This window comes from Mus musculus, chromosome 6, assembly GCF_000001635.26.
Source record: "Mus musculus strain C57BL/6J chromosome 6, GRCm38.p6 C57BL/6J".
Lineage (NCBI taxonomy): Eukaryota > Metazoa > Chordata > Mammalia > Rodentia > Muridae > Mus > Mus musculus.
In genome coordinates this window covers 28,770,910-28,795,062 of record NC_000072.6, presented here as the reverse complement: position 1 = coordinate 28,795,062, position 24,153 = coordinate 28,770,910, and the positions used below count along the sequence as shown (strand labels likewise).

General features: G+C 43.6%; 1 protein-coding gene across 4 annotated transcripts in view; it reads right to left on the bottom strand.

The window, feature by feature from the left end:
• Positions 1-24,153, bottom strand: part of Snd1 (staphylococcal nuclease and tudor domain containing 1) — a 454,826-nt gene that overhangs the window by 140,100 nt on the left and 290,573 nt on the right. The gene's annotated exons all lie outside the window — the stretch shown is intronic.

The following is a 24,153-nucleotide window of genomic DNA, read 5'->3' as shown; positions in this document are numbered from 1 at the left end:
GACTTTTCTTTTCTTTGATTCAATCATTTACTTTGAAGATACACTTATTACTAATAGTGGCCATATATGATAGAGCAAAAAGTAAGCTGTTTTTGACGTCGGGCTAAGACATATATATATGTATGTATATATATATATGTGTGTGTGTGTTTAAAGTAATTCAGATTGCAATGTAATTATGAAGAAACTTGACCCAGGCTACAGACAGACAAGAAAACCAAGCCCTGACAATTCCAGAAGCAAAGTGGTGGAAATCCGTGCCCCGCTTCTGACTCTGCTGCTCCTTGGCTCTGTAACTCTGGGGAAAGATCAGATCCCACAACCAACAGGAGAGAGGGTCTACATTCTTATGAGTGAAGGAAAGGAACAGGCTCCGTGTTTGGTTCTCAGCAGCTGCAGAACATAGCTTTCCCTCTGAGCCTCTAGGCCTCCAGTAGAAGAGAGCATGCAAAATGAAGATCTAGGTGGTGGTAGAGGAACACAGCAGCAAAAGAACGACAGCAGCAGTGGGCAGCTCTAGCCGGCTGACCATCGTTCTCTCACCCTTGCAAGACCGGACAGCTGAAGGCCCTATGCAAGCCATATGGCTGCAAGATCAAGAGGGCTGCTTTCCCTGCACCTGTGTCTATCAGAGGAGTAGGACTCCATTTTCTAAAAGATAGCAAGAACTTCAGGGGCCATGGACCTGAGAATAACCCTGAAGGGAGAGATGAGGCTAGAGAAAAATGAAATGAAAGATAGCCCATGTTTTTCACAACATCAATAGCCAAAACCACTTTTCATTTTAGATCTGCAAACTAAGCAAGAGGAGAATTGCCAGGGAGAAAAATAAACGATTCTGTTGAACTATTTTGCCACATACCCATAGATAAAGCATTGCTGCAGAGACAAGAATAATGCAAAAAACAAGTTTCTGATCTGTTCCTGAGCCTCACAAAAGAACTGGGGTGGGGTGGGGGCTGCTATATGCAGGGGACCAGACCTGCGGTGGCAAGGATTTTTTTTCTAGAAGGACACCGCAGGTCTCAGATTCTCAATAGTGGAGTACTAGATTTAGTTCTTGTCACGTTGTTAGGATTCTGAGATAGCAAGAAGCCGGTCAAGCTGCGAGGGCCTCGGAACCCTATACGATCCAGACACCGGATGCTAAAGCTGAGGAAACATGAAGCTCAGGGAATCCATCCAGCAGAGTTGCCCCAGGAGAGGTTTCCTTTGGGCCTGTGAAACAAGTCCACTTCCTAGCAGCCAGGCTTCAGCTTACCTAGAAGCAGCAGCCTAAGCAGGGCGTTTCTCACCACTTGTAATGAAAAATAATACATTTACACAGGTTCTTCTTCTCCCATCTGCTCCCTGTTTGCTATTCCACTGAGGGTTCACTTCTCCCCTGGCAAGTGGTGTCTTCAAAGGAAATGAGCTCAAGAGCGATCTCTTCCTTTCTTGGCCCATGCTTTCTAGGCATTGGTGTAAATGTAGAGGTAGAGCATGAAGTCTCTTATGAGAGTGATGCCTGCAGATAAAGGCTAGAGATAGTTCAGGGAAGAAAAAAAGACACTTGCTACCAAGCTGGACAACCTGAGTTCAACCCCCGGACTTATATGGTAATAGGAGAAACTTCTATATACACCGTCCTTTGAATATGCACCCGTGCTGTGGTATATGAATATGTGCATGTAGACGTGCATGCATATGTATACAGATAAATCAATGTGGAGGTCAGTGGACAACCTGAAGGAATTGGCTCTCTCAACTCCGGTTATTAGGTTTGGTGGCAGGTATCGTTACCCACTGAGGCAGCTCAGCAGCCCCATGTATATACTTACATATAACTAAATTTCTACAAACTGGTTAATCTTGATTAGTGTCATTAAATAGTAGTTTATTGTACTGTAGGCTCACTAAAGACAACAACTAAGATGGCTTTGTTACTGGATTGAGAACTTAAGTGGGTGGCAACACACAGCTTGAGAAACACTGAAAGTGAGATGCAAAGACAAGGGCGGAAGGTGGGCAGACCCTTATGGCCTTGGAGCATCCCAACCCAGGGGTTTATAAGGCTCTAGACTTGCTTTTATGTCCAAAGTAATAAACAAGGAGTGTTCATCTGGTGATGAATAGGACACTATGCCAATTTTAACCTGCAAGAGTCAGAAGGAAGTAGCTGGCTGCTGTAACAATCCAGGTGAACACATTGAACAAAGGTGAAATCCCCTTCTGTCCAGGGTCCAGGGAGCATGGCAGCCCAGAGTACACTGCACCGTGCTTCAAACAAGGTGTGTGCTGCTGGGCTACTAGCCTTACTGTGCTACTTTCTTACCAATTAAGCAAGCAAGCAAGAAAGGAAGGAAGAAAGAAAGAACAGAAAAAAGGAGGAGGAAGGAAAGAAGAGAGGGAAGGAGGGAGGGAGGGAGGGAGGGAGGGAGGGAAGGAGGAAGAAAGACAGCATGAAAGGTTGCTTTTCAGTGAGGCTGCAGCAGTTGGTCTGGGCCTGGTGACAGGCAGAGAGTCCCAGACACTTTCTCTGGCCAGTGTGTATAGTTGTGAAGACTGCAAATCACCACTAAATGCTGCTTCTCCTGATAACATGGTGGAGTGGTACTGCTGGTGACAAGGATGTATGGCCTCAGCTGTGCCTCCAGTGTCACAGGTACAGAACATGTGACCCCAAGAAACTACTCAAGAAATAAAATTATTGTCACCTGAAAAAATGCCATACTTAAAAACTCCCTAAGCATTTTTGAGCATTCTCCTTTGCTATGATGTGCTCGCTGGTGAGGTGACGTGAGATTCACACTATCTCAGATCTGGCACAGGCTGGGAAACCATGGATATATACTCCTTCCAGCTCATACAACCCGTAAGGCCTAGGTGCTGAAAGGTAAAACTCATTGTTTTTCATGGGCTTTTAAGCACATGAATGGTTGAACAAAATTACTTAAAATAAAACACAACATAAAAAGAACACCCGCTTGATGTTTGGAGGGGTCAGGAAGAGAAATGTTTTATCAGGGCATCATGACTTTGGCTTCCGTTTTGCCACGAAGAGCTGTTAAATGTCACCAGGCTCACAGTCTCTCTCTCTCTCTGACAGGAAGTGTCTACAAGGTTACAAGGTCTAGCATGGTTTTAAAAATCCTATAATTTGAGGTATGTCCTTGGTGCACCCAAGGCTTATCTTGGAGTACAGAGTGCTTCTTTTGAAATTTAAAAGGCTAGGTTGTGGAGTAATCAGTCTATTAAAAAATTATACTCTTAGAGACATTGGCTAGCTCAATTAACAAAAACACTTTGGTCAGTCAGCATTGGAACAAGAAGAACAAATTCTTGCTAATGACAAGATAATAGGCATATAAGAGACTCTATTGATGGTCAAGGGTTATGTATCACTCTGAATATTTTAGAATGTATGTTGAATTCTGTGATAATTAAGCTTTAGGACTCAAAGTGTGTCTGATCTTTCCTGTATTGCACGGTGGGAACTGAGGGGAAATATGGCCAATTTGCTTTGCCTAGAAGCGACAGCTTCCCAATGACCATCAGTCCAGCAAACAAGCCAGGCATTATCAGAAGGAAACGGCTAGTGGAAACAAGAAGCAATGTGAAGGATTAGTCAGTGGTGCTGATTCCATGGCCATTGTGTTCTCGCTGCTGCCCTGCCCTCTGAGGAAAGAGAGCAGAGGCAGGCAGCAGAAGCTCCTTCTGTTTGCTTAGAACACAGAAAGAGTCCACACTGAAGCCTCCCTCCTTCTTGTCACCCAGGCCTCCTAGCCTACTTTAGACACCACCTGGAATGTAGGGGTAGCAGTATGACAAAGACTGTGTGTCCTCATGCAGCTAAGTTACTAGGTAGAAAGCATTCCCTTTTACTGCTGTCTATATGGCTATATAAGGCTACTGCAGAGGGTATAGACAGTTAACCCCTGAGAGACAACGGGAGTACATCAGGCAGACAGGTGCTGTGGCTCAGCCAGTGGGGGGCTCACCAACCCCAATCAGTGACGTCCTCCCACACTCTCGCTACAGCTGGGAATGGAAAGCAGGAGCAGAAGTGGGGTAGCAGGGCAGGATGAACAGATGTGGTGCTGCCAGATGCAGGGGAGGTCAATCTCTAGTGAGGCCAGCCAGAAAGCTGTATCCTAACAAAGGTGAGCCAGGGTGACCCTCTTTCTGGAGCTGGCTCGGCACACGCTACATGTAAAACACATGCTACATGGAAAACAGAAGCCTGCTGAGGAGCCAAGGACGGAAGCCATCAACAGAGAACTGCCTGGAGTAACAGAGGTCCTCAGGCTCGGTGTCTAGGTTCTAATGTCTGTGACATGTGATCCTCCTCAGGATCCCTAAGGTGACTTTCAGAGTTCCTATAAATTCACCCTCTCCTTTCACTGTCGCCATGAGTTATGGGAATCTACAATTTTCAGGAGAAATAAAACAGAAACTAACGTACAACATGCTTTTGAGGGTGGGAACTGTGTCATGAATTCAAGTTTTATTTTTTCTAACCAGACACCCAATACACTGTCAATCGACAAAGTAGATTCCCAAGAAGTATTAAATAAATAAGAGCAAAAATACTGAGAAAAAAAGGTAAACATCAAAAGAGAGAACCGGCAAGCGCAGTCAGCACTAGCACGCCTTACACAGTAGTAGAGGGACGTGTTCTAGCTGGTGGCAGCTTCCTGACCTCACTCTTTTCATACAGCCCGCCTGCTTCCCACATCGTGCCTGTAATGGGCTAGACCATATTAGTGAAATGGAGGGAAGGAGGCTGAGGTGAGATGTGGGGTTTCTAAAGCAGGCAGAAAGCAGGATATGCTGCACATCAGTCTGGAATGACCCATTTGTAAGACAGAAGTGTTTTGCATGAATACCAGAGAAGGGATTGACAGAATTCTCAACTACAGACATCTCAGCATAGCCACACCTATGTACCCCATTGATCTCTGAACTGTCACATTTGGGAACACAGTTTAAATTTAGAGGTAACATAATTAAGTGTGAGTGGCAATGTCTGAGACATTGGGGCACAGCTGAGATGTTTGGCTTCCAATATAACAGAACAGAAAACGATCCTCATGTATGATCAGCACTGAATGCCAGGGTGGCCACATGGAAATGCAGAAAACTGGAGCACCCTTAAAGAGAGCAGGAGAGAATGAGTCAGGGTGGGAAGGCCTGCCTTTAAAGGGAAGATAAAAGGTGCTAAATCGGTACAGCTCGGCTAAGTGGTGACTAAGAGGGTGACACGTTAACAATCTGCAAATATTTGAAAGGTGTAAACACCAAAAAGGAGGGGAAATGCTAAGCTTGAGAGCAGGGGTATAATTATTAGGGGGAAGAAAAATCTGGACAAAATATTGGAAAAACAGTGTTGAGATAACTACTGGGTTATAAATAAATTTCCCAATGGCAACGAGAATGTTGCTACTGCATCCTGAAGCTGAAAGGTGCTCAGCCGCCCCTTCGCTTACAATCAAAGAAGTGCATACCAGTCAGCTGCAACTTCACCCTCCACACTTAGGGAAAGATGTTAATAATAATTCAACTCTAAGTATTGCTCATTTAAGCACTGCTGGCCCCTGAAATGTCTACACAGTTCTTGTTGATCTGATCCTGAGAAGACAGAACAGCAGTTGTAGTGGGAGTTTTAGAACAGCAACAAAAAGGTTTTATCTGCTTCCAACATGCCTGGCAAGTAGTTAAAGTAGGTTTGGGTACAGTCACAGACACAAGGGACAGATGCAAGGGGCAGGGAGAGTAGACCTCTCTAGTTTCTAAGACCCCAGGCAGGAATGTTGTTGAGTTTTCCAGGTGGGGAAGTGTGGCTCCCTCTCCCTTCCTTTTATATATACAGCCCCCCTGGAGGAATTGTCAAGGACAAGGCAAGGCAAGAGAGAACGGCAAAATAAGCTTCCTGTCACACTGACTGCACTCCAATACCTTTGTCTGAGTTCCTGCTGCTGCAGCTACTCAATTTATAATCCACAGGCTCTCTGCAGAGTTTTTCCCCCAGATTCAATTAGTTCCATTTCTCTACCTTCCTTGCTACCTTTCTCCCTGCCAACAAACAAAACTGAAAAGACCCCACTGTACATAGACCCTTCCTAAGTGCCAAGAGCAACCCTCCATCATCAATAGGAAAAGCAGAGGCAGCAGGCAGGCAGGCAGGCAGGCAGGCAGGAGGCAGGCACCTGCTTACGTCTTAAGGAACGTGCTTATCACTTGAAAAGTTGCTGGTTCTCAACAATGTTCTGTATCTCACGCACCAAAAGTTTGTTCTCAAGTTCTGCTCACAGGTGTAATAGAGATCTGCAATGCTGCCAATGGATCAGCTAAAAATTGAGGAACAAGAGATGACACACTTGCCTCTCAGTTTTCTATTCCTAGGATGGTCCAGAGAGAATGGCAAGGTGGAAGTCTAGCTGGCCTTAAGAGCTACTTCTATGTGGTATGAGACCTCGATTTATAATTAAAAGTTCAGAAATAAAATCAGGATTTCACATTGTCTCAGGGTCTTTATTCTCTCCCTTGTTCTCTAAAGCTCTACTTTGTTTCCTCAGGGGAAGCTCGAATCTTGCAAGCAACTTTGGGGCATGCAACTGCTAAAGCTTTCTCAATGATCAGAATAAAGGGATCAGAGAAGAGGGAAGGGACCCTAACTAAAGGATCACATATCTCAGAAAACTGTAGTCAAGGGAGCCAGAACTGGGCAGGAGCTAAAAATGAATACTTTTAGTTTAGAGTTTTTTAAGGATGGATTTTATTACGTTGTTCTGGTTTTGTGATGTTTGATGCATCTGCTGCCGGGCATGGTGGCGCATGCCTTTAATCCCAGCACTCGGGAGGCAGAGGCAGGTGGATTTCTGAGTTCGAGGCCAGCCTGGTCTACAAAGTGAGTTCCAGGACAGCCAGGGCTACACAGAGAAACCCTGTCTCAAAAAACCAAAAAAAAAAAAAAAAAAAAAAAAAAAAGACAAGACAAGACTAGGGCCTGAAGTTAATTGGGTACAGGAACAATAGGGCTGAGTCTTCACGACGCAGTGAGAATTGCAGCTAACTCTGAAGGAAGTTCCAGTCTGTGGTGCATAGCAGGGCTGTTATACACTTTAGGTTTCTCTGATAGAAGCTGTAATCAGCACCATTAGTCTGTTACTATGTCCCCGTTTTGCTGTCAGTTGAGGAAAGGAGCCCTTCCTCCCCTAGTGCATGGCACATGGTAGATTCTCAGTGATTATGAAGAGGAATGCCAGGGAGAATCTAGTGGAAATAATGTGACAAACCTGTTACATCAACATCCATTCCTGAGTTTAGGACGCATCAGAGTTAACACTTGGAGAATTAAAGAGAAATTCCGGGGACACTTACTTTCAGGACCTCAAGGTGAGTGTGTGTGTGCTAAATGCAAATCGCTGACTATGGTAAGTGGAAGAGACAAGGAAGGGGTGGCTTAGAGGCTTGACATGGACTTTCTCACTCTCAGTCGAGCTGGCAGCATGCAGAACCTGCTCCTCCAAACCTGATTTACAAGCAGCTTTAGACAGGGAAGAACCACTCGCCAGAGGGAGAAAGGCCTTCAGATGGAGCTGGCAGAGTGGATAGCGATCAAGCCTGCACTGGGACAACCTTTTATATAAGTCTACCTACTGCCCAGCAAGTCAGAAAACACTGAGCTTTAAAGAGACAAAAGTCCTCCCCGAACAACATGGCCTTTCCCTTCCTGTGATAGCTGAGTGCCGTGCTGTGTCTGGGGTGTGGGCCTCCCATGCTCATTTGGGGAGCTGCCCTGAGTGGCAGCTGCACTGACAGCCCTGTTAACAGAGTAGCAGACTAGACCAGCGGCCTTGGTGCCCTCCGGTGTGTCCTTTCTGGAGTTTCTCCTCACTGTCATACCAAACAGCCACCTATCTTTGTATCAATAGGCAGAAAAAGAAGAATCTTGTGGTAAAAAAGTAGAGCTTTTAAATGACAAGAAGGCTCCTATAAGGCACTGGCTTTTCTGTAACTCACTGTGGAGACAGCATCTCACCAGAACAACCACCCTGTGCCTGAGCCAGGATGGGAGCTGGTTTCTATGAAAATCTCCACTTTGCTTTTATGACTTATTTTGAACTTGGAAATTTATCTATGAATCAAAGGGAACTTAAATTTATATTTTCCTCCTTTTCACCTGGTACCCAAAACGTTCCTGGTTTTGGTTTGTTTTATTCTATGTTAATGAATAAAGAGAACAATTTGAACCTATCACTGAGACTCCAAAAGAGCTTATCTTCAGGATAGGGAAGAAGCCACAGGAAATACCTGCGTGGACCTTGCAAGTACAAGCTTCCAGAAGGTCTTCTGGCACACACCTGGCAGGCAAATGTAAAAGCTACTTACATGCATAAATTTAGAGCAACTTCTAAACCAAGCTGTGTTGTGTTATTTGAACCAAATGGTTTGAGATGTGCTCAGTGTCCTTTCAACTACTGCCTTCTTGAGCTTGCACTCACTGACAATGCTCTAGGCTCCTCCTCCTGACAAAATGAATTCCAAATGCCTAGAAATTGGTACACTCAGCTAGCAGAAGAAAGGAAAAAAAAAAAAAAAAACCAACCCAGCTAGTGTCAGAAACACTAAGGCCCAGGAATAGAGAGAATGGCCAAACCTCAGAGAGCTGAGACTCCTTTCTCTTACTAACTTTAGAGAAACAAGGGAAAGAAGAAAATGAAGCGGGCTGGAGAGATGGCTCAGCGATTAAGAGCACTGACTGTTCTTCCGAAGGTCCTGAGTTCAAATCCCAGCAACCACATGGTGGCTTACAACCATCCATAACGAGATCCAGAAGAGGAGAGGGGTCACCCTCTTCTGGAGTGTCTGAAGACAGCTACGGTGTACTTACATAATAAATAAATAAATCTTTAAAAAAAAAAAAAAAGAAAAGAAAATGAAGCACGCCAGCCAGGAAGCAGAGAGCAGAGGCGTCTGAAGAGACAGTGCTCTCAAGAGGACAGGCTCGTCTCGGACACACACACACACACACACACACACACACACGCTCTGATAAGTGAAGCAGCCTGAGCTCTGGAGTGTGGGTAGAGAATGACATTCTTTTCCCTTTCTTTTCAGCTTTGCTTTTCTCTTGGGAGAGTCTCCTTCTGTAGCCAGCACTCACTATCTCCCTGACCGCCCAAGTGTCTTATCACGGGCGTTGTGTCTGTTCCCCCTTCCTTTCTGGGTTACCACACTCTGAAACAGGGGGCAACAGACAGTCCTGAGACTGTCTCCCAGCATCCATTTTTCCCCCAGATACATTCTTACTATGTAGCCCCAACTGGCCTACAACTTGCAACATATATCATTTTGTATAGCTCACAAATTAATATACACTTTTCATATTTTTGTGTGGCTGAGAGAAAAATAAATCAAAATAATATCCTGGGGTATTTGAGAATCATGAGATTCAGATTTCAGTGTCCATGAGGGAAATTCTGGCAGAAAATGGCCATCTATGTCTATTTTCATGGTACAAAGTGTTGAGTAGTGTGACAGAAACCATAAGCCCCAAGTAGCCTATAAAGTATTTATTGTCTGGCCCTTTACAGAAACGTTTGCCAACACTCATTCTCAAGGATGTCATTTGCTTTAGAAACAATATAAACAGGAAATCCACACACAATAGGGGCAACAAACAGCATAAGAACTGTATACCTTATACCACTAGTCAGAAAGAGAGAAGGACCCACAGCTCGGAGGACACACACTGTCAGGCAACGTGCATGCCTCTCATGGCTCGCTCCTAGACAGCATCGGCCCTGTATCCACCATCACTGCTCCCTTATTCATAATTCAGATTTCCCCATGCAAAAACGTGCACCCCAGAAGATCAAACATGAGCATACGTTCCATAAAGTTGCCTTCCTCTGACAGAGATTTCTCCTTGGGTGTCCAATTAATAATACCTCAAATTCAGTGTACCTAAGCTAAACTCTTCTTTGTCTGTTTCTCATCCTGTGCCTTCTGCTTCTGGCTTAACCTCCCTCTTCCCATGCTGGAAAATATCACTCATTACTTGTTGCTTCTTTCCTTCTCTACCCACATGAGCCAGTGCATGCTCTGTCCTAACAATTCTTTTTACTTAATCTCCATAGCTCTTGCCCTCTCTACTCAACAGAACATTCCTCATTCAGACCCCTGAATTCTAGCCAAGGATCTTCTGATTTCCCTGCCTGCCATCCATTTTCCTTTATAGAGATTTTTTTAAATACACACCGCTACCAGAATAATCTTCTAAAGCACACATTTTGCTCAAAACCCTTGAGTGGCAACCTGTATTTCACCAAGTAATATCAGAATTCGGCAATCTGACATTCCAGGCCCTATAAGACTTGTGTAATTCCTTGGGACCATATAAAACCTCTACTACCCATCTGACAGCCTTCAAATATTTGAAGATACAACATCTATTTTTTCTCATCCTATGTCTTATTTTCTCTAGGCTAAACACTCAAGACCCTCATGAGACAAGAGTTTTGATTTCCTACTATCTCAGTCTTTTCCCTCTTTAAACCTACATAATATGAAGAGTCGTGTCTCTGAAAATACCTTTTTGGTTGATTTAATTAAAAAAGATCTAAAGGGGTGTGGAGTATACAGTAGGGAGTAGTTTCATTTTTCACTACTGAGAATCAAGTTCAGGAGCTTAGAGGTGTTTTGCCTTAGGGAAGATTTAGAGTGAGGTGGGGTGGAATGGTGTATGAGTCTCACCCTGTGACTGGGCCTTCAGAATTCTTCGCTGGCAGGAAGCTACAGTGACAGAGCAGGACTTAGCCAGTTGAGGAAAAGCCATCCCCAGAATGGGGACTGTCCTCTTAGAGGCTTCTGGCCTCCACTGGCCCCCTTTCCAGCCCATTTCCATTCTCAACTCAGCAGCAGCCCAAAGGCACAGTGGAGACCCCGGTGGTGGTGTGACAAGCAGCCTATTCATTTCCTTCTCTCAGTCGAGCGCTCTGGGGATGAAAAGGAACAGCAAATCTAAACCACTGCCCAGAATCCACCTTGCAGAATTCAGGGAAAAACTGGTCTACTGAAGTAATTATATCCCGTTTGGAAGACCTGAAGGGGGACAAAAAGGATCTTTTTTAGTTGTCACTGATGCCACAGCACTGCAGCAGAGACTGTCTCGGGCACCACTGAGGCCAGTGCTCAGGGAAGGCAGTGTGTACTTAGTAAAGCTTTAAGCTCCCATCACATAGGAACAATAGGGCACAAAAGTTCCAGGATTTTTACTTTAACACTGGACAGAAAGCTTCCACTGGAAAACTGGAGGGAGGCAAAGTCAGTAGGAGGAAACTCAGATCCCAGAAAGACCAGCTTCCCTAGATATACCTGGGACAACAGGCTGTCTCTCCAGGGTCAGAAGACTGCTTTAACATGTACACCACCGTATTACTGGGTAGACATCTTCCCCACATCAGGACACACAAGCAAAGTACGTATGAGGCAGGGGAGGGGCGGTGGGCAGGAAAAAGTGGTAGTCTAGTGCTTAGAATGGTAGGGAGAGTAAAACTTCCTGCACAAAGCTCAGTCTGGCACAGTCCCTGATAATATGGGGGTGGAGTGGGGAAGGCTAGGATGCAAGAGCATGTGTGAGTTCACATATCTATGTGCTCATTTACCCAAGGAAAGAGGACAAAGACTGGGAAGGAGAGTGAGGGAAGAATGCAGGAGTCTAACAAGAGTGACTGTGACTGTTAACAATAGCTCCAGTCACTCAGAAGGCTTGAGAACAGGCTGTGTCTATCACAGACACAGTGAGAGTGCCTGCAGGACAGTGGAGCAGGACAGCCATAGCGGAACCTTTCAATCTTGCTTCTATCTGGCCACCATTCCTGGAAGAAGGGTTACTTTCTTTTAGGCACACCCTTCCTGTTCCATACAGTATGCCTGGTTCTTTTTACCATCCTGCACACCTCAGTAGATGGTTTTCTCTCCACTTCTCTCATACATACTTGCAAGCAAGCAAGCAAGCAAGCAAGCAAGCAAGCAAGCAAGCAAGCAAGCAAGCTCACTGCTTCTTCTGAGCTGTGTCATGAACCATGTCATTTGTACTATGCTAAATGCCTGAGTATATGCAAGAGGCTGGTGACAAGAAAATTATAAAGAGAATATAGGGCTATAAGTCCTTGTAATTATCTATTTGATGAAATAACATATTTGATAATAACAACTACTATTTGTGCCCATAGGTTTGGTCATTAAAAGAATTCATTGTGTGTACCCTTTGAATGTAAAACAAACAAAATAAAAGTGGCCAGCCCTGGACAGGTATCTTTCTGTGCTTTGCCTTCCACAATTTATAAGTTACTGGGGATGTCCTTTGGCCCAAAAACAGATCTCTCAAGATCAGAAGGCAATAAGATCTCTAAAAATGAAATGCTAGTGCTAGGGCCATATAAGCACGTTTGTGTTGGCATTTCCATCCCAGGCAACCTCTCTGGGAGGTACTAGCTGCTGAATGGCAAAGAGGACAGCTGTCTATAGAGGGCTGCCCCGTGAAGCAAATTCCACAGCATAACAGCCACAAGGAAAAGAAAACCAAGATCAATGTTTCATACAGAGTCAGGCCACTAAACAAAAACATCCTTTGTTTTGTGATTCAGCCTTAGCCAACAGTTGTTCAGGTTGGAGCCAGGAGGACAGGTGGATGTTCGGTAGGGATGTCTGGTATCTTCTAGTCTGCCTGGAGCTTCAAGCTCAGTCAATAATGATAGAAGTTCTGGGTTGCCAGAATATAGACTTCTTTACTTCTCTGAATACTCAGACAATTACCAGTCCATATCTAGGGAACAGAAAAGCAGATTCCTCTTCCAGAGGCAGCCTGGTGAGCATCCCAGAAGTCTGCTAGGGATCTTCAGGCCGGCAGGAGTGAGGAGACAGCAGGAGAAACTCCAAGGGCTCAGGATAGATGGAGACCACTGAAGTGACCTTGTGTGTTCAGACAGAGCTGACATTTATAATTTGTAGGCCCCTAACATTCTTATTTCCTTTTTACCAATGCTCTGGCAGGGATGTTGTAACATATTAATCTTTGTAGTTGAGTGATACGGTTTAAAATACTGCAGGCTTGGCTGCCATTCCCTCCCCTGGGGTCTCAAAATAACTCCACACAAATCATCTTTGCTAAACACTCACGCAGGCAGCTCTCTTCTGCTAGCACACACACACACATCTTATGTAAGGGAAGAAGCCACCCAGCTTGCTGGAAGACAGTGGCACTCCTAGAGAGGCAGCCGCAGTCTAGAGGCTAAGCTCAAGCTTACTCAGTGAGAGGATATCCAAGGAGGTTGAGGCCAGAGGGCTGCCCAGTTCACAACTGTCTGTAAATAAATGCAACTCAGCCACTTATTGACCTCTTACCACAGAGAAAGTCTACTCAGCTAGATTTGGGAAAGTAATGAGGAAAGAAGCTAATGTACCTCTCCTTAGAATCCACACAGTTTGCAGTGGAAGATGGCACAGATTTGAGGAACCCAAAGAAGAAACATGGGCAGCAAATGGGGGCACTGCAGAGCCTCTCAATACCTCTCCACAGGTACATAAAATAGTACCGGTCTCCAGACCACATTCATCTGGCCCGCATGTATGTGGATGGCTGAAGGAGAAGGCCCAAGATAGTTGGCCTATTTGCTAGATCCCAGCCAATCAGGGGGCACCTATGACTGAGATCTCCCACTTACAAGTAGTTTGCATCAACAGCACCCTCTCCCTGGCACAGTCAGTGTGCTCAAGCCCCAAATAATCACTTTATAGAGGCTGGGTGATGGATCTGCACTGCCAGACGCCCAGGTAGGCCTCAGGCCCTTCTGTCCTGATAGCCTTGATCAGGCTCAAGCTTGGTGACGCTCTGAAGTTTCCATCTTATCCAGTGTCGATTCTAGCCAAGCCTAGGGGCTGTGGGAAAGGTTACCCTACTTTCCTCAGAAGTGTCTTAGGGGAAACACAGGTCGCTTCAAAGCCCTCACTTCTCAAGGCTAGAGACAAATGCGCTGTCTTAAGGGCATGTGTGAAGTCCACACAGGCTGCTCTGTTACTCATTTCTCCTGGTCTTCCCACCTCAGTGATTCCTAGGTCTCCTCTGCTTTCTCATCCTTTCTCCTGACTGTTTCTCAAGAGGGGGAGCTTCATGGCAGCTCATCTTTGGCTACATTTTTTCCCAATCTCTGCCATCACTGAGCAATCACAGTTGTACAGCTGGGCTTCAATTTCACCATAAATTGAAGGAGATCTAAGAGCTAATATTCATTTCTGAATTTACCTGTACCTACAAATGTCTACAAGCATCTAACAGAAAAGGTTTCCAAAGTAATCAAAGGGAACCTTTTATTATTTATAACTCAGGAAATTGCTGTCCTTGTTGCCATCATTCATTACCAAACAACTAACAAAGTTCCAGAGATTCAAACATTACTTGGCAATTCTCCAGTCAGCTCTACTCGGTCACTGCACACTTAGTCAGGCTTCCTCAACTCTTCTCCAGTCAATGGCAGTCATATGCCAGCTACACATGCTCGTGTTGGTTCAGGGCTGTTCAAATCTACTCTCCACACTGTAGTTAAAGTGATCTAAAACTGGACATTGTAATGAAACAGGAGAACCTTAATTTATCTGGTAACATGGACCGCCATTACGGTCAAACTGGTAAGTGTTTAAACTGATTTCAGTTTTGAAGTTCAAAACAGAGAAAACTAAGCCATGATTAAAGAGGTCTGAACACTGGCTATGTCTGAAAGGAGGGCCCCAAGGGAGCATACTAGGATACTAGAAATAGTTTCTATTTTCATAGGAGTATTACTTGGGGGTTTGTACACAGATGAAAATTCAACAAGCAGCATACTTACAACTTTTATGTGATACCTAAAGAATCAAATAAAATATTATACAATGCCTTAGCTGTCTTCCACTGTTTCACTTACCTTTTCTTATCAGTTCCTATCTTACAAGCCAAGGATGGACTGGTGGGGGGAGAGGGGACTAGCATTTGTGAACCCAATAAACCTGGATAAAAATCTTCATATGTGCATCAATTTCTTGAAGCAAAGATGGAGTGCCTTCCTATTAGTCCCTGAGAATGGTCATAAGTTAAAGTCACAATAATTGGTCTGGGGTACAATCCAACCAACCTAGCACCCACATACGCCGTTCTGAGCCTGTCCCTGACACTGCCATACTAAACTTTTTGTGCTTTTGAATAACAATGTTTTCTCAGGGTTTTTTTCTGTCCATTTATGGTAGCCATCTTTTCCTCTTTAAAATCAAGGGAGAAAGCCTACAACTATTTAAGATTTAACATTAGCAAACAACCTGAACTGCAAAGAAACAGCAAAACAATCAGCTTGCAAAAGGAAGACCTGGGGACATGGCTCAGAGAGCACATGTTTGCTATACATTTGAGAGTTCAGGGTTCAGTTCTTGAGCATGGACATAACAGCCAGGCATGGCTATATTCTTTGAAATCCCATTGTCAGAGGGGGCTTACGGGAACCTAGCCTAGCCCAAAAGGTAGCGCATTAATAGACTGTCTCCAGAAAAAAAAAGAAGTGGAGAAATAACTGAGGAGGATATCAGGTCAGGTGTCAACCTGTATACTCAGACAAAGCACAATACCCACCTCCCAAAAAACCCAGTTGTTGAAGAAATGAATTTAAGCACTGGGATCAACTGTTCCTTAAAAATGTGAGTGATAGTCTACACTTGGGTCAAGGATTTGAAGGCCTGCTTTCAAATGTGTAACAGTGAGATTGTAAACACAAAGAGAAAGGTAAAATCAAGACAAAGTTCATATACAGTTGAAAAGTTAGAAGAGCAAATGTCAACAATGTTCATGCAAGCTCACGTGGAAAGGACCTGGAAGCTCCTGCACCTGACTGTAGGTCCATGACACTCAGATCCTAGAGGTCAGCCCAAGAAACCAGCAGTGCTTAGGTCTCTTTCCAGATTTCCTAGACTATTAAATAAAGGTCAGCAATGGTATCACCACACACCAAATAAACATTCACAGAATCACAGAATTCTATGGCTGCAAAGGGCCTGAGAAATGCTTTAGTTAAAATTTCTTATTTTAATAGAGGTGGGTATTAGAAATGAGAGCAGTTCAATGACCTACACAAGTTCACCTTGCAATTAAGTACAGATTATAAGTCCTATCTTTTGACAGGCACGTGTTTCCACTGGATCCTGTCAGTTCCAGCCGAATGCACTTCATCTTATTTAGGTTGAATGGAATCCTGATTCATCTTGCAGAATTCTGACTTTGGGTACCCTTTCCTGAATTAACAGATAATCTGATATTGTGGACTTAAAAAAAATTTTTTTTTAGGCTACAAACAGTTAGGCTCACATATAATTAAAAGGGTTCCAAAGTGCAAGAAGAGACCAGTTGGCATGTTTAAGAGATTAGCATAACAATGCTACAACACTGTGAATGCTAGCTTCCCTTGTGTTAGGCACTGGATCAAGTATTTTTGAAAACCATGCACCTTGCCATTTAATGCTTAGGGCTATTATAATTTGCACATGAGGAAAATAAAGTCTAGCTTATTCTGGTTACTCTAAAGCTCATGTTTTTTAAGAATAGTACTGAAGTGCCTGCATGTGATACAGTATTGAACTTCCAAAGCTGGAATTCTTAAGAGACAGTTATTTTATTCTAGCTTTCTTATTCATGTTGGATAATGGAACTAGGAGCAAACAGAGCGTCCTATATAGTACCTGCTTCCTCCTACAGGGCAGGTCTCTGTGCGAGTGAGTGCTCAGGAGAACACAAAGCAGGTTAGCTGTCCAGCTACACACGAGAAAGCTTGAGGAATGCTATCCTACCATGATCTTCTGAATCCTTGGGTCTCATGCATGTGGAGGATGATCAATTTGCTTAAGCCTTTACTGTGTTCCAACTGCGGCCTTTACAATGTAGCCAGCTCAAGCTGCCATGACCACAGCATATGAGCTCAGGGGAAGCAGGAAACCAGAGGAACATGGCAGAGGTTTGTGGATGTTAGTAATGTATCCAATAACAGAAGACAGTCTGGCATTTTGGGATGAAAGGCAAACCTAAGAAAGTCTCAAGAGTCTCCCTCTAAGAACTATTGAAGTGGCCTTTGGGGTTGGAGCAATGTGGAAGGTGTCCGGTGAAATGCTTGACGCTTGGCACCTTAGCTGCTCTCAAATGCCATAAAAACATTTGTAGTACCAATAAATCACTCTCAATTTCTACTCTGCTCCCTTTGGGAAAGCACAAGAGTATGTCTGTTATTCTCTTACTTCTAAGGTTTAGAAAGGCCCTGTTCCCAGAACAAACAAACAAACAAACAAACAAACATCTGCATGTTCTTCCCAATATATTTTGTTATGATTTCAGATAAACAAAAGATTACTTCAAATCTTTATAACATATTTAAACACAGATTTTCATGTTATCAATCAGATTTAGTTTTAATTAAAATTGTGAGTTATCTCAGAACCATTATCACAGCATGTCTAATCATCAAAGCTTCTGAAAGGAAATTCAAAGGAAACTAAGGGTTAAAGGGGGCTATCTTGGCCTGGAGAGACAGCTCAATGGCTGTTCTTTCAGAGGACCCAGGCTCAGTTCCAGCACTTTCATGGCACTCAAAAACACTCTAGCTCCAGGGGTTCTAACACCTTCCCCTTGCCCCCGGACTTACATGTAGGTAAGACACCAATACATATAAGATTAAAAAAAAAAAAAAAAAACTTTAAAGTGGGTTATTTTATAATCAGTCACATCTTACAATGATCTTTAATTTCAAAATCTTATGAAAATGGCTTTTACTATAATACATATGCATATCAAATAACATGGACCATAGTTTTTGTTGTGATAACTTCTAAAAGTTAAGGGTTAAAGAGAGATGGAGATATTTGATTGACAGGAGGTCACAACTTGTCGGCAGAATAAAGAACATCTCTCAATGGAAGATTGCAATTGAAAAGCTTAAAATGTTTTCTTAAAAAAAGAAATACTGTGAGCCAGGCGTGGTGGTGTAGGCCTTTAATCCCAGCACTCGGGAGGCAGAGGCAGGCGGATTTCTGAGTTCAAGGCCAGCCTGGTCTACAGAGTGAGTTCCAGGACAGCCAGGAACCCTGTCTTGAAAAAACCAAAAACCAAAAACCAAAAAAAAAAAAAAAAAAAGAAAAGAAACACTGTTTTGACACCCAAAAAGGACAAACTGGTCTCCTCCTTTTGTCCCCATAGAGGAAGGCGGGAAGTGCTGGAGTAGGAAGCGTGGGCTCCAGCAGTAATGAAGTGTATGACCCTGGCCCTCCTGAAAGGCATCATAATAAACACCCAAATGGATGAGGAAGGGGACATGAAAACCAGCTGAATAGAAAGCAACATTACATAAATGAACCCCCAAGGAGGAGAAGCTTGCCCGTAAGTTTTAGCTTACTTACTTACTTACTTACTGAATCAGAGTCCAAGCCATAGTCTGCAAATGGCCACAGTAGTGATGGGTGAGCTCATGATTTCACTAGAGCTTCCTCGTGGAAGTATTTTTAAGATTCATTTCTTGGGAAATGAAGAGTAATCACATTCTGATATAAAAGTGGACCACACCAAGAAGTAAGTATGGATGTGTATGAAACAGGAAGAGAAAGCTTGATCCTAAAGGGTGTGGCAAGAATATCACAGATCAGTGATGATAGGGTGAAGACCAGAAAGAAGGTAGGGCCTCTACCCAGATCCCAGGATGTGCTCTTGGCCGAGGCCTGCAAAGCTCGAGGACCAGACCACAGCTGGGGACCCGGGAAGGGACTGAGTCAAGCTGCAGTGCTTCCTGATCCTGGAAGTGGATAGCAGGGATGACAATAAATGACAGTGATGTGAAAGCACAAATCCCATTCTGAGCTGATCTACTCCATCATCACTTGGCAAACCCCATGTTTCTTGCCATACCCTCCCTGGCGGCATCAATGTGACAGTTTTCTCAGGAAGCAGCCATCCTCAGGAAATTGGATTACATTGAAAACAGGAGTGCTACCTCCCTAACCTGGGCATCAGCTTCGCAGCATACCCTCAAGTTTAGATCCCCTCTCTTCTCCAATCTTCCCGACTCCCAACAGATCTGATGCACAAGTCAGGGAGAAGCTGTGAGACTAACCAACTGATGCTCTCTATGTTTCAGAGGGTAGAAGGATCCTGCAGCTCATGGGACATCCCTCATAAGATAGAACTGTTTAATCCCCCAATGTCACCATGGTCTCCTTTGAGAAATCTGTAACTCTAGGCTTAACTTCTCTTACACAGTAACCATCTGCACTGCTCCAAATGGACACCTTGCCTTTGGCTTCCCCAGGACCAACATATCCCCCCCTTCTTTAAAAAAAACAAAACAAAATAAAACTTAAAGTAAGTTGTTCCAATCTCTTTGTTAATCCTTTTGTCTTAAGGCTATTTAACAACTTAAGGAAAAACAGACCTGGTAGAGCACTATCAAAATAAATGAGAAAACAGTGGCAGTTTTGACTTGAGGTCAAATATATTTTACTCCAGTTTTCTACAGACTCTTAAGAGATGATAGTGGTGTTGAACTGATGCTCTATATAGCTTTGCTTCTGAGGTGAGAGCCATCAGTTCAACTAAGGCATGTTAAGAACACTTTATGCTAGGGTACAAAACGTAGCGCTGAAAACTCCAGTGTAGCAGTTTTAAACCTGTGGGTCATGACCCCTCTTGCAAACCTCTATCCTCAAAAATATATTTATATTACAATTCATAATAGTAGCAAAATTATAGTTATAAAGTAGCAATGAAATGATTTTATGATTGGGGGTCAGCACAACATGAGGAACTGTATTAAAGGGTCGCAGCAATGGGAAGGGTGAGAAGCTTTAGTGGATAAAGTCTCTGCTTATGATGCTTACAGCTTATACTGAGATAAGGCCACTTCTTTTCACTGTGTCTGCTTCCTCACTTACAAAATTGCTAAAAGGACTTCAGAACTTATATCAAGAAGGTTGTCAGTGTTGCTCTATAGAATAAAGACACTGGGCTAGTTTCTTATGCTCCATAATACTACCTAACCTTCCAGGATTAATATGAAAGAGGAAAAAGAAACACAGCTCTCTCACAGACCCCTCACGTGCATAAACAAACATGAACACAAATACACGAGTACACACACACACAGACACACACAGACACACACACACACAAATCTTTAAAAGTAGAAACTAGAAAAGCATACATGTAGGGGACTTAGGTCCTGGCCATACATGCTCTTTAGTTGGTGGTTCAGTTTCTGTGAGCCCCAAGGGTCCAAGTTAGTTGACTCTGTAGGTCTTCTTGTGATGTCCTTGACCCGTCCGGCTCACTCGATCTTTCTTTCAACTCTTCCACAAGGCTCCCTAAGCTCTGCCTCTGTTTGGCTATGGGTTTCTGCATCTGTTTCCATTAACTTCTGTATGAAGCCTCAGAAGATAGTGGTGCAGCTTGATCTTCATGTGGACCCCCTAACAACTGGAGGGGGTTGGGGCTGATTCTGAGTCTGTTGCATGCCTTTAGATCCCTTTCCCCTACCTGGGCTGCCTTGTCTGGCCTTAGTGGCAGAAGATGGACATAGCTTTGACTTGATGTGCCAGGGCAAGCTGGTACCCAATGGGAGGGGTGCTACCTTCTCTAAGGAAAAGGAGAGGGGGAGTGGGAGTCTGAGGGTGGGCCTTGGAGGAGGTGTGTGTGTGTCTGAAATTAGGATGTAAAATGAATAAATAAATTGACAGGAAAAAAGAAAATAAAAACCCCCACATATCTATGCTCCTTGTTTTTAATAGTTCTGTCTACATCTGATGAAGGTTACCCTTTGCCATTTGGTACAACATACTCTTCAGTTTTTTTTTTCTTCACGGAAGGATGCTGCTCTTTGCCAAAGAAGTCTGCAACCAAGGGAAATGCAACAACTCTCTGCGCTTGTCAAGAGAAATACACACATATGTACAAAGAGTCTCATTTCGTTCAGCTTCAACTAAGTCCACGTATTCTTTAGCAAACACTTCTCTGATTTGTAGTCAGCTCAGTTACCCAGCACAATTTAGGTTTCAAGGCTTAATTTATTCGATTCTATCCACTCCCGCTCCCCATCTTCCTTCCAGTAGAGCAATTCTAAGGAATGAGAGAATCCATCATTTCCTTATGCAAAGAGCTTTTCAGGGCTATGCCAGCACTCTCTGGAATTACCTTTACTTCTTAATAACAACAAGAAAGGGCACACCTTATGTGCACTAATGTAGGTATCATGTTTTTTTTTTTTTTTCTGAGTTATGCAGTATTCTATTAATATGCTTATAGGATCAGTTTCTACCCATCAAAGCAGCTGCTAAGACTGGTCAGGCTGACCAGCTTTGAAAGGGCTGCCTTTGACTTGATGGGCAGCTGGCTCACCTCACTTGATAAAATCTACCTCTATGCTTCCAGGTAGGTCTCAAAGGCCTGCTGAGAGTGGATCCGGGCATTCGTGCTGCTGAATTATTCTGGTTAAAAAAAAAAAAAGGGGGGGGGAGCCTGTTCCAACTCAGGCACTCTTTCTGCTTTCATAAACCTATGAAGACTCTAGAACTGAAGCATCAGAACACACAGGGGCTGGCGATGGCAGGAGCAGAGAAGGAGGCTGATGAGAAGGTCTCCTAAGGCAGAGGGGATTCACACACTGCTTGTTTTGGCTCTAGATTTTGTTTTCTCCTTTCTCAAAAATGAGAGCCTGGTACTTTTTAACAGTAGCAAAAAAAAAAAAAAAAAAAAAATCAAGAATTTAATGTATTTGTTTTGTATCATCTTGAGGTTTCTTCATTTTCCAAGCTTGCTTTTCATGTAGCTGAGTGAAGCAGTCTAAATCTAGACCCTGTTATCACGTAGCTTCATTTGTACAGTATAAGTAAATGCCATTGCTTTCACTGTACGAAAAACTTGCAACTAGTTATTTAAAAATATATTTAGGTAGCAATACTCCCTGCTTAGCCAAATATATTAGCTGAAAATGTGCAGAAATAACTCCTCTAAGTTTCATGCAGCACAGCAGTCTAGGAGTGTGCTGCCCTGTCCGTAGCAGCCACCGTGGTGATCAGCTCTGACTGCCATGGGATTGCAGCACTGTGTTCAAGTAGCTCTTCTTTACCATCACTGGGAAGAGAGGCCCCTTGGTGTTGCAAACTTTATATGCCCCAATACAGTGGAATGCCAGGGCCAAGAAGTGGGAGTGGGTGGGTAGGGGAGCAGGGCGGGGGGATGGGGGGTAGGGTATAGGATAGCATTTGAAATGTATATAGCCGGGGCTTGGTGGCGCATCCCAGCACTCGGGAGGCAGAGACAGGCAGATTTCTGAGTTCGAGGCCAGCCTGGTCTACAGTGAGTTCCAGGACAGCCAGGGCTACACAGAGAAATCCTTTCTCAAAAAAAAAAAAAAAAAACCCAAAATAAAAAACAAACAAACAAACAAACAAAAAAAAACCCAAAATAAAAAAACAAACAAAAAAAAAAGAAATGTATATAAAGAAAATATCTAATAAAAAATAAATAAATTTAAAAAATAATGGCTTCAAAGTGCAAGAATATTAACGTTGGCAACTCAGCTATGTCACAGAGATGAAGTGAAGTACCTCTAGATGAAAAAGTCAAAGTACAATAAGACATTGAGAGAAAGGGGGAGGGAGGATTAGAGGTGAGTCCGCAGTCAGCACATTTAGGAAAGTGCAGCATGTTGGCATTCTATTTTGTGACTGCTTATTGCTGTTATTCTCTTTTTCTACCTGGTGTATAATAAACCTTGCCCTCAGTAGTTATAAAGACAAGAGTGAGTACACAGGATTTGGTACTTTCTCCACTTTCATTTCTCCACTCTAGGCCTTAGAGCATACATACTGCTTGTGGACCAAGGGAGATCAGTGCATATCAGAACATTATTCACTATAGTAACCAAGAGGTTTTAATTGTGTGAAGTAGATAATACGTATCTTGCATTACCTACAGATTTACTAAACTACCTGAAAAAGTCAATAGTGTGTCTGTACACACATGCGGGCTTCCATGCTCCAAGGAAGGCTCATTCTCATCAGGAGGACAGAAGACTGACATTCTAGGGTAAAGACTTTCCCATGCCACAGCTTCAGATGGGAAAGAAAGGGTACAAACACAAAAGGGTAGGAGCAGAAAACACAAATGGACTCTTGATGCTTAGCAGGTAGTAAAGAAAGAAATAAAAGCCTATACTTAGGACATACTTTCCCATATTTTCATACCATAGGGGATTATACTGCATATTAATTAGTAAATTAGCACTGAGTACTCATTCAGCAAATATTTAATAGGTTCTACCTATTATGGATCAATACTTTTTTTTTTTATGTTCAACAGAACTTAGGTTCTAATACTACATTTGCTTTCTTACATGCTGTGTTAGGTGGTGGCAGTCCTGGAGACAGGAGCAGGGGATTAGTCACGGCAGGGTGCTGAGGCTTGTTTTGCAATCCTAAAGAGGAATTAGGAAGACTATGGGAAAGAGAATACCTGACCAAAAAACGGGGGAACTGAGTTACCCAGGGAAAATCCTGCAAAATGCAAAGGTCTCAACTCAGGAGTACTCTGAGTGGGAGGAACAGAAGGCTACAAGAGAGGGCAACACAGGGAAGGATAGGAAGGCCAGAGCAAGAACCAGCTTGTCCTGTGCTGTGGACAGAAAGCCACTGTTAGCAGGGCATTCTGGGATAAATAATAAACAGCTATGTGGATGGCAGAAAAATGATTTTGATAGAGTGTGTGAGGACAATGCCTGAGTGGCATCCCCAGGACCCAGGCAGATCTCTATTTGTCGGGCCATACTGCAGAGTCCTGAGGGCTACAACCACCAGGTATCTAGCTATGCCTAAACCTTATTCCACTTGATCAGAGTGAGGACACAGGGCATACAGCAATGCCTGGAAAAGCGCTGCTAAGAATCACTCCACCTTCTCCTGAACTCGTGGGCTGCTGCTATTAACATCACTACCATCCTAGGTTGGTGTTAAATTAGCCAATTTAACAACAGCAACAAAAAGCCCCACACAAATGTGGCTTCCGATGGCATATTCATTTTTATTAATTGGCTAATTGAGCACTGCTCTAGAACTGCACTG